Here is a 10068-nt window from a genome sequence, read left to right on the forward strand (position 1 = left end):
TTAGGAACACTGAGGCAAAGAACTCATTGAGGAGTTCAGCCTTGTCCCCCCTTTTCGTCACCAATTGCTTCTGCCCATTTAGTAGGGGTCCTATTCCACCCCGGGCCTTCCTTTTACTCCCTATATAGCTGAAAAACAATTTCTTGTTATCCTTAACTTGGGATGCCATCCTCAGCTCCATGGTAGCTTTGGCCCGTCTAACTGCCTCCCTACAAGCACGAGCAGAGGAGGTATACTCCTCTTTGGTAATCTCTCCCTGTTTCCACTTTTTATATGCTCCCCTTTTAGACTGTAGGCTGCTCTGGATTTCTTTGGTCAGCCAGGGAAGCTTTCTGGCCCCTTCCCCTCTTTTTCCTTGCATTGGGATCGTCTGCCTCTGTGCCCGAAGGATCATTTCCTTAAGGTACAGCCACCCTTCCTGGGCTCCCATCTCTTCAAAACTCTTACTCTGCAGTGCGTCCTTGACTAATCGCTTGAGTTCATTGAAATCAGCTTTCCTAAAGTCTAGCACTTTCACCCGACTAGTTACCTTACCCACTCGACGTTTTATGATGAATTCTATTATTTGGTGATCACTATCCCCCAGGTGACCACCGATCTGTAGGTCCCCTACCATGTCATCCCCTGTTGCCAATACCAGGTCCAGTAAGGCATTCCCCCTAGTGGGACCATGTACCTCCTGCGTCAGGTGGAGGTCCTGTACACAGGATAGGAACCTGCATGAACTGTCTGCGTCTCCCAGCAGATGTCTGGGTAGTTTAGGTTCCCCATGACTACCGCCTCCTTAGTTTTTATGGTCTCTGAGTGCTGCCTCAGGAGCCCCAAATCTAGCTCTTCCCCTTGGTGTGGGGGTCTGTAGCAGACCCCTACCACCAAATCCCAGATCATGCAGTACACAAGAGTTCCCAGTGCTCAGTCAACAAAATCATCATAGGTCAAAAGGCATCTTCAGTGTATGTGGCTCACTGGACTATCATGGTTAAGAAAGACCAGTTTCTGTGGTTAGCTTGATATCCATCTGCATTTGACTCTTTAGCTCAGATAAGCTATTTGCAGCTGAGTTGACTAAGAGCAGTAGGGCTGCGTGAAATTTCGCTGGCTGTTTCATTTTGATGCTGTTTCAACTCGTTTTGAGCTCAAAACAGTGAAATCAAAATGAAACAGAGGGCTTTGAAACAGCCTCAAAATGAAAGGAAGGCAGTCAAAATGTTTCAAAAGGTTTCCCACACAGCAACTAAGATCATGGGGGCCATGAACTGCTTGGTGCAGGGGTGGCTTATTCGGCAGGGTGAGCTCACTCATGGGTTCATGGTCACTGACAAGGGTCCAATATGGTCAAGGTGGGCCATGATGCCAATTTTGTTGGCATCCGCTGTGTGGCACACAAGTTTCACCTCACAGTCAGGGATGCCTTGGAGGCGGGGCAGGGCTGCCAGTGACAGTGCCAGCACCACCAGCAAGCGCATTTCCAAATGCAGGAAGGTGGTAGGCTACTTCCACTGGAGCATCAAGGGGGGCAAGATGCTGTGGGACAAACAAGCAGAGCTGAACATCCCACAGCACAAAATGATGCACGATGTGGAGACTTGGTGGAACTCCACATACCTGATGTTTGAGAGGCTGCTGGAGCAACAGAAGGCCATCCATGAGATGACCTTGCTTGGGGAGATTGGGATCAGCAGCCCCCTTAACAGAGCTGAGTGGGATACCATCTCCCAGATCTTGGTGGTCCTCAAGCCCTTCCTCAAGACCACTGAGACCCTCAGTGCTGGTGATGCCCTCCTTAGCCGGGTGATCCCCATAATGAGGAAACTTCAGAGCCAAATAGAGAGCTTCTAGGGGATCTGTCCCAGCCGCCTGTGGAGGGTTCGGGATTCAGAGTATGGTCGGGAGTAGAAAGGTAAGAAAGATTTATTGACTTAACAAAAACACAACCACGCATAGTAACAAGACAAACAATGACAGACAAAAGCAATTCACGTCAGCAACTTATCGGCAGCCCCCTCTGATGCCTGATACACAGCAAGCTTCTCTTTCTACAAAGTTCAGCGAAGTCAGGTGTCCCTGAACAACACTGTCCAAAGGGGTACAAGGAAGGACCCTGGAATGCAGTCCTTGGGCTCCTCGAGGTCCACGGGCCCACTGATCCAGGCAACAGCTAACTAATCCTTTTCACAGAGCTGTATCTTCCTTCTGAATGGTTTCCACATATTCCAGCCAATTTAAAGCTTCTGAATGATTCTGATAATGTACAACCAATCAGATTCCTTTTACTTCAACTGTCCTTAGACTGACCAATAAGCAGTACAAGCCTTACATTTCTTTGATAAGGTAATTTTAATTTTAACTATGCCACAGGGCCTTACTACTTCCAGGCTTTGCTAAATTTACTAGGTCTTACTTTATACAAGGCCTCACTACATCTTAGACTTTAATTAGGCTTTTAGCAACAACATATAGCTTAATAGCTAAACAAATACAGAAAAAACACTTCGTTTAATCTTCATAGAGCCTTCAGCAAGCACCTTTATTACACAGACATAATTTCATCTGTCACAGGATCAATGTTCCAGGTTGGAGCAAGCTGCTGTCACCAAATATGCAGGCACTGGTGAGGCAGTTGAAGGAGGGCATCAGGAAACAGCTCGAACCCTTGCAGTCTAGTTCGGTCCACGTGCTGGCTGCCATGTGTGACCTGAGGGTGAAGGGCATTGTATGCAGCAGCCAAGCCCTGGATCAGTGGACAGAGGTTCTGGTGAAGACAGTCAGTGAGGCAGAATGGTGAAAGCGGGGGGATGTGGAAGAGGGAGATCCACTGTCCCATACTAGCACACCATCTACCAGTCAGTTTCCAATATGGGCCAAGGGCCTGGCTTCCATGGTGGGGTCCAGAGGCACAAGATCCTACCATCAGGCAGCTAGCACTCAGGCATTGGTGGCTGCCTATCTTGCTGAGGATGTGGAGCTGCTGCTGTGTGACCCCATGGCCTGCAGGGGAAGCCACATGTGGCTGGATATGGCCACAGTTGCCCGGGAACACCTCTCCTGTCCACTGACCAGTGTTCTGAGTGAGAGGGTGTTCAGCATTTCTGGGGTGTAGTGACACCCCACCACACCTGCTTGGATCCTGGTTTGGTGGAGTAGCTGGTGTTCCTCAAGGTGAACCTCTTACTGCTGGGGTTCCTCAAGCTCCAGGTGCAGATGGAATGAATGCCCCAGGTCCTAGGCATGACCACTAAAACCTCACTCTGCCAGGGTTGGGGGGCAGGGTGGGGGGTTGCTGGCAGTGCAGCAGCCCCAGGAAAAGCCAGGACTGAGGATACCCCTGGTGAAAGGTGGGTAGGAGGTGCCATACCCTCCAGCCAGCACATGCATGCACACAATCCTGGCTGGGGAAAGCCCAGACCTGTCACATCTTTGACAGGCCTGAGGTGTGCTGGTTCCAGTGGCATTCTGAGGCTCCAGGTGAGCTCAGCTTCGCTGCCTGGGATGCCAGCTTTTGGGCTAAAAAACCCTTCATCAGGCTGAGAAAGCACCTGCAGTCGGTGTGTGTGTATGCTGTTTCTGTATGGAAGGAATAGTAAAGAAGCCAGAGGCTGGCATGCAATGCAGGCAAGAAAGCCAGTCAGTGAAAATGGAAATGGAGGCATCAGGGGGTGAGGGACAGGCTGGGGTTGGGGGGAAGGGGGATGTAGCAGTGCAGGTAAAAGTGGAGAGGTACCTGGGGAATCAGATGTCCGGCAGGTTGTAGTGTGTCATAAATCCAGTGTCTATGTTGAGTTCACGAGTTTCTGTATCTAGGAGGTTGATGAAGTGCAGTTCATAGACTCGTCTGTGAAAAGTGGTTTGTAAATTCCCTTGAGGATCAAGCCTGAGAGATTGGAGACAGGTGGCGTTCTGTTCTTGTCTTTGATAGATTTTTGGTATGCGCTTATTCTGGTGCGCAGTTGTTGCTTGGTGTCTCCATGTATTTTCCATCAAGGCACTGGGTGCCCTGATAGAGATATGTATTTGTAATCTCCTGTGCTGTTCACCTGTTTGTTGAGTCCGTAGGGTCTTTTCTGGTTTCGCTGTTGTTTAGGAAAGATACAGGTTTGTTAATGGGCTGACTTTTGGTCAGTCTCCCACAGGGTCTCGCCTGCCACATCTTTGTTGGAAATTATTTTAATTGGGAGGAAGATGGTCTAGCCTGCCCCCCCTGGTGCCTTCCTTCAGTCGTCCTGATTGTCCTTCTTGCTTGGGGCTCCACCTCCCCTACACCCCATTTGATGCCAACCAAAGGTGTTGCTTCCTGGGCCACTAGCACTGGTATTGCATGCACTTCAGTGTTTTGGCTGTCTTAATTTATGACTGTGGGATCTGGACGTTGCTTTGTCCGAGTGTTCCCTACTGCACGCTTATCTTGTCTATGCATCTTCTAGACCCCGGGCTGTACTGTCCCCTGGCATCCCTCTCTCACTTCCAGTTTGATACTTGCCATGGGTCAGACATGCATCCATCCCTGTGCTATCTCACCCTGCCAGGATCCAGTCTGAATTGTTGGTGTCTGCCTTCCACGGTATTTCTTCAGGTAAGTTATTGAGCCTTCCCTGGCTCTGGTCCTTTGAGAAAACCCCTCCCTGGGGGAACCACCATGTCTCTACAGAGGGACTCTGCTCCTGCTCCAGCTCTGGCTCTGGCTCCTCCATGCTGGTCGGGGACCTCTCTTCTGGTTTCCCTTGCTGGTCTTCTGCCAGGCTTTTTATCCCAGCCTCTGGGGTTCAGGCAGCAAATTGGCCCCGGCATGCTGCTATAAAGCATGCCAATGCTGATGTGGGAGCTGGTCCTGGCTCCTCCTGGCTTTGCCACTTTTTTCCTTTTTTTCTTTTACCATGGTGGCCCCGTCTGCCGTGGTTTCACTTTTGCTGTGCTCCTGTTCTGGTGCGGCGTCCCACCAGCTTTGCTCTTTGCCCAGCTGCGGTAAGTCTTTTCCACATATCCCCCCACTTCAGTTGCCTTGTGGTGCAATAGGTTTTGGATCCCAATCATTAATTGTCTTGACAAGGGTCCTGTGCAGAGGTAAGAGCTGAGGTAAGTCTTTTCCACAGTATTGTATTGTGAAGATATCTCTATACTGGAGGTATTTTTGGCAGGTTTTGTGTGTCTTGTCATGGCATGGCCTGGATCAATTCAGTGTGTTTTGGGCTGTAGGAAGTTGGCTTCTGGTGATGAGGTTAGCGAGTGTTAGTGCATGTTTGAATTTACAAACCACTTTTCACAGACGAGTCTATGAACTGCACTTCATCAGCCTCCTAGGTACAGAAAGTCATGGACTCAATAGAGACATTGGAATTCTGACACACTACAACCCACTGGACATCTGACTCCCCAGGTACCGCTCCACTTTTACCTGCACTGCTACATCCCCCCTTCCCTCCACCCCAGCCTGTCCTTCATCCCCTGATGCCTCCATTTCCATTTTCACTGACTGGCTTTCTTGCCTGCATTGCATGCCAGCCTCTGGCTTCTTTACTATTCCTTCCATCCAGGAATAGCACACACACACACCAACTGCAGGTGCTTCTGTAGCCTGACGAAGGGTTTTTCAATCTGAAAGCTTGCTAAGATATATTTCTGTAACTATTCAGTTGGTCTGCTGAAAGATACCAAATTAGATTGACCCAAAGGGCCTTGTGTGCCAGTGCCATGTCCTTAGACTAACACCCCTAGCAGCTGACAGGAAGGATGCAGGGCCCTGGGCACATCTAAGCCCTAGGGCTGAGGGTGGCAGGGAGAGTTGTCTGGCAGCTGCTGGAGAAGAAGCTTCTGCAGGAGAGGAAAGAAAGGCTCTAGTCTGTGACAGTTTGGCTGCCTGAGATGCTGCTGGTGCTACTGTGCTGCTTACTAAGTTCTTTTTTTTATGTGTTGTTATTTAAAGTGGTGGACCAGGATAAGGCTGTAGGGGAGGAGGAGACCTCATTGTGGCACACTACAGTGTCATGTTGAGGCCTTAGCACCAGTAAGGTCATGTCTTAACACATACGCCATGTCACAAGTTTTGCTTGTCAGCAGCTTGGGGTGTAGTTTCCCAGAAACCCCTGCACCTGTCTTCTTGAAAACTGACAGGCTTCATGGCCTCAGCAGGGTCTACCATTGCTGCAATTTTCACCCTGCTGTGCCTTAACACACACACACAGTCACACATGTCACGAGTTTTGCTTGTCAGCAGCCTGAGGTGCAGTTTCCCAGAAACCCCTGCACCTATCTCCTTGAAAGCTGGAAGGATTCATGGCCTCAGAAGGGGCTACCATGCCTTTAGTTTTCACCTTGCTGCACCTTAACACACATATAACATGAGTTTTACATTCATGAATTTGAGGTGCAGTCTCCCAGAAACTCCTGCACCTATATCCTTAAAGCTTGGCAGACTTCATGGTGTCAGAAAGGGCTACCACCCCTGTAAGTTTCATCTGAATTAGGCAAGAAATGACAAAGTTATAGGCAGTTTTGTTCTTCCCCATTATAGCCTATGGGCAAAACGTCAAAACAGCGAAACAGTTTCGACGAAATTAAACAGAACAGTGGTTTTGAAACAAAACAAAACTTGAAATGAAACACTATCTCATTGAAACAGCAGTAGAAACGAGATGGTGCTGTTTTGCATAGCCCTGAAGAGCAGCCTTTTTTGAGAATCCAGGGTAAGATTCAAACTCACACTTCTGAATCCTTTAGTGCTGTAGCCACTCTACTTTTGTTTCCTTACAAATGCTCCATGAGTGCCAAGGAAACCCTGCCTGGAATCCCTAGGGCCTCAAGTGTGGTAATTTCAATCCCCATAGGAAAATAATGGACCTAAAAAAATCTAAAATTAAATCAACAAACTGAAAAAAAGGTGGAGTACGAAAAAAGTGAACAGAGCCAATTGTCATTAAAACTGGAACTACTCCTAGAATCAGTTACGGATAAACTATTCATATGCAAGTTAGGTGTTACTGTTAAGATTTGCAAATTTTAGTTTGCAAAGTTGGAAGAGAAAATTATGAATTTTCTCTACTCTGGTCTCTCCTTGATGTTTCCTTTTTCTCTTTCTCCTAACTTTGGTCTGAATTCAGCACAGCATTTAAAGTACAAAATTAAAATTAACTTAAAACATATGAGTTGTACCATTGACTTCAGTGCTTTGTTAGAACAAAGCATTTGAGTCTTTTCCTAAAGCAATGGGACAACCTGTGGCATGAGATCCTAACCAGCCATCAGAGGTAAAATCTAGCTTTCAGTTAAGTAGAGATCAGTGTGAGAAGATCATCATAACTAAAGTGTAAAAATCTAGCTAGGGAGATTTGCTTTTAAAATGCTATCTGCCAGTTGGTTCTTCAGGATTTTGCTAATGGTTCAGTTCTCCAGCAATAGCATTCATTATATTTAGTGTACAACTAATATAACAAGCTAGAGATGAGTTTTTAGCAGTGACTTGCTATCTTCACACTAACAGGCTGATTGCGTGACTGATCGACATCTCTTGACTGCAGCAAGAATGTTGGTGTTCTCAGGCTCTTGCAGGGTCAGGCCATAAGTTTTCTTTTTCTTTTTTAACTGTGGTCCTACAAATATAGGTATTACTACTATTTTTCAGGTCTAGACCTACTTATGACTCAGAGAGAGATGTATAATTAGAGCAGCTCTACACATAAATCTTTCAAGTAATTGTCCTAACAAGTCCTCCTCTAATTTACAACCTTTGCAAAACAGCACTGTTTTTGTCTTTAATCATTAAAGATTATAAGTTAAGATAATATTTGTGACCATACCATATAAAATACACACTCTCAACTAAGTGTTTCTGGCTTTGTGATCTCATTTTTTTAAAAAACACAGGACACAAACAACTTCTCTGTATCTCCGCTTTCAGTTATATTCCAGATCTCAAAACAGTGGTTAGCTTTTATCTGTGCTTTATCAACTCCTTTCTTGAATGGCTTTAAGACCCAGGTATAGTAATTTAAGCTCTTCCCCAGATTTCAATAATGGGCATTTATTGACAGAGTAATTTGTACCACCGGATGAAATACTCAGGAACAAACCTATCAAGATGGTAGGTCATGTTCTTCTACGATAAAAATATATGAGCATGTGACAGCACTTGCTTTTCATGTTGTTTGCATTGTTGTACCTATTTAATGAAATATACACCGTGATGATTCCAGATCCCATTCTAATCAATGGGAATTCTTCAATTAACTTCAGCATGATCAGGTTTCACCCTCTGTTTATAAATGGAGTATCACGGGAAAAAAATCATGTATATTGAACTGATTTTTATTTTTAAAATGATATTTGCTTCACAAGAAATCTCCATTTATTGCTGTAACTCAATGTCATTTCTCCATACATCTACTGTTACAGTATTTAATTCCTACCACAGTTAAATAAGTACCATTTTGTATACCCATATATTTCTCTTTTTCAAAAAAATCATATTTCCATTGATCTGGGCTTATGTCTGCTTATTCTATAAATACAACTTAATATATATTACAAGAAACAAAAATTAAAATGGAGTTTAGGAGACTACAGAAAGCTAAATGATGTTTTAATTATATCCAAAGCAAATGATGAACTCAGAAAATCTAGAGTTCAGCTTAAATTTAAAAGTAATCCTCACATGCTAATATAAAGAATGTAGGCAGGCCAGATTCTTTGGGTAGATGTGATATCTTTTATTAGACCAACTGAGTAGTTGGAAAACAAAGTGTTTTGCAAGCTTTTGGGCGCAATCACCCATTGTGCCTGAAAGTTTGCAAATAACTTTTTCCTAACTACGTAGTTGGTTTAATAAAAGATATCACATCTACCCAAAGAATCTGGCCTGCCTATGTCTAAGGATGGCTACAACCAAAAACCCAGCAAGATAAAGAATGCACAGTTCAGACATTCAAACACCTTTAATAGTGCCCTATGGAAACACAATACAATAATTCTGTGATTATGATGAAGGCATTTCATATTTTGTGGCTCTATATGATATTAAACTGTTTTTTTGTTTTGTTTTTTTTAACCAGTAGATTGTATAGCATTGTTGCATAGCAGAGTTAAGGCTATTTAGGAGTCATACTGTGCATTTATCATCTTAAATATGTTTGGATTTCTATTGTGTGTAAGCTTAATCAATGAATAGACTGATGCAGAGGCTAAATTTCTAAAAGGCACATTTTGTAATTAGTTTGAAGTTAATGGATTTCCTAGTTCTCAGAACAATTGCGTTCTGTACCTGGGAAGATGTGCTGAGTAGGTCATATAAAACAGAAAACATAATTTTTACTTTAAGTACAAAACAGAACTCAGTATAGCATTACAGTATCAGGACATACAAAACATATACATCCCTGTGTATGTACACACACACACTTGCACACACACATATGCACGCACACACAGATATGACCCGATGCAAAGCTTACTGAAGTCAGTTGGAGTTTTTTCCATTGACTTCAATATAGAATCATAGAAGCCATAAAATTAGGGTTTGAAGGGACCTCAGTAGGTCATCTAATCCAACCCCCTGCCCAAAGCAGGACCATCCCAAACTGTGGCTGCATGCAGATGTTCAGGGAGGTTAGATTGAGTTTAAAATGGCCACCCAATCCAAGGTTCAGGGGGATTGGGAGGTAGGTGGGGTTTGCAAGAGGGATGGAGGAAGGCAGGGTCTGTGGGGAGATCAGGAGGAAAGTGGTTTTTGTGGGGGGAGTTGGTGGGGTCCAGGAGAGTTTATTGGGCTCAAGGGGGGCTCTCAGGGACTGGGGGGGGGGGCTTGGAGGGATGCAGGGGGCTCTCACCCCCACCCACCAGGACCAGCAGCTATTTTTAGCCCTCTCACCCCCTCCAGTTGAACAATGCCTCCAATGAACCAACCCCTCCCTACCCCAACATATTTTCTCAGCTCCTGGCACTGGCAAACACCAGTAAAACTGGTGCTGGGAGCAGATTACAAGATGGGGGTTTGGCAGGATCAGTGGGGGCCTGGCTGGTCCATGGGGGGGTGGGGTTGTGTTGGGAACTGTACAGAAATTCAGTACAGTTAGGTTGGTCTAA

This window comes from Alligator sinensis, unplaced genomic scaffold (assembly GCF_000455745.1).
Source record: "Alligator sinensis unplaced genomic scaffold, ASM45574v1 scaffold104_1, whole genome shotgun sequence".
Taxonomy (NCBI): domain Eukaryota; kingdom Metazoa; phylum Chordata; order Crocodylia; family Alligatoridae; genus Alligator; species Alligator sinensis.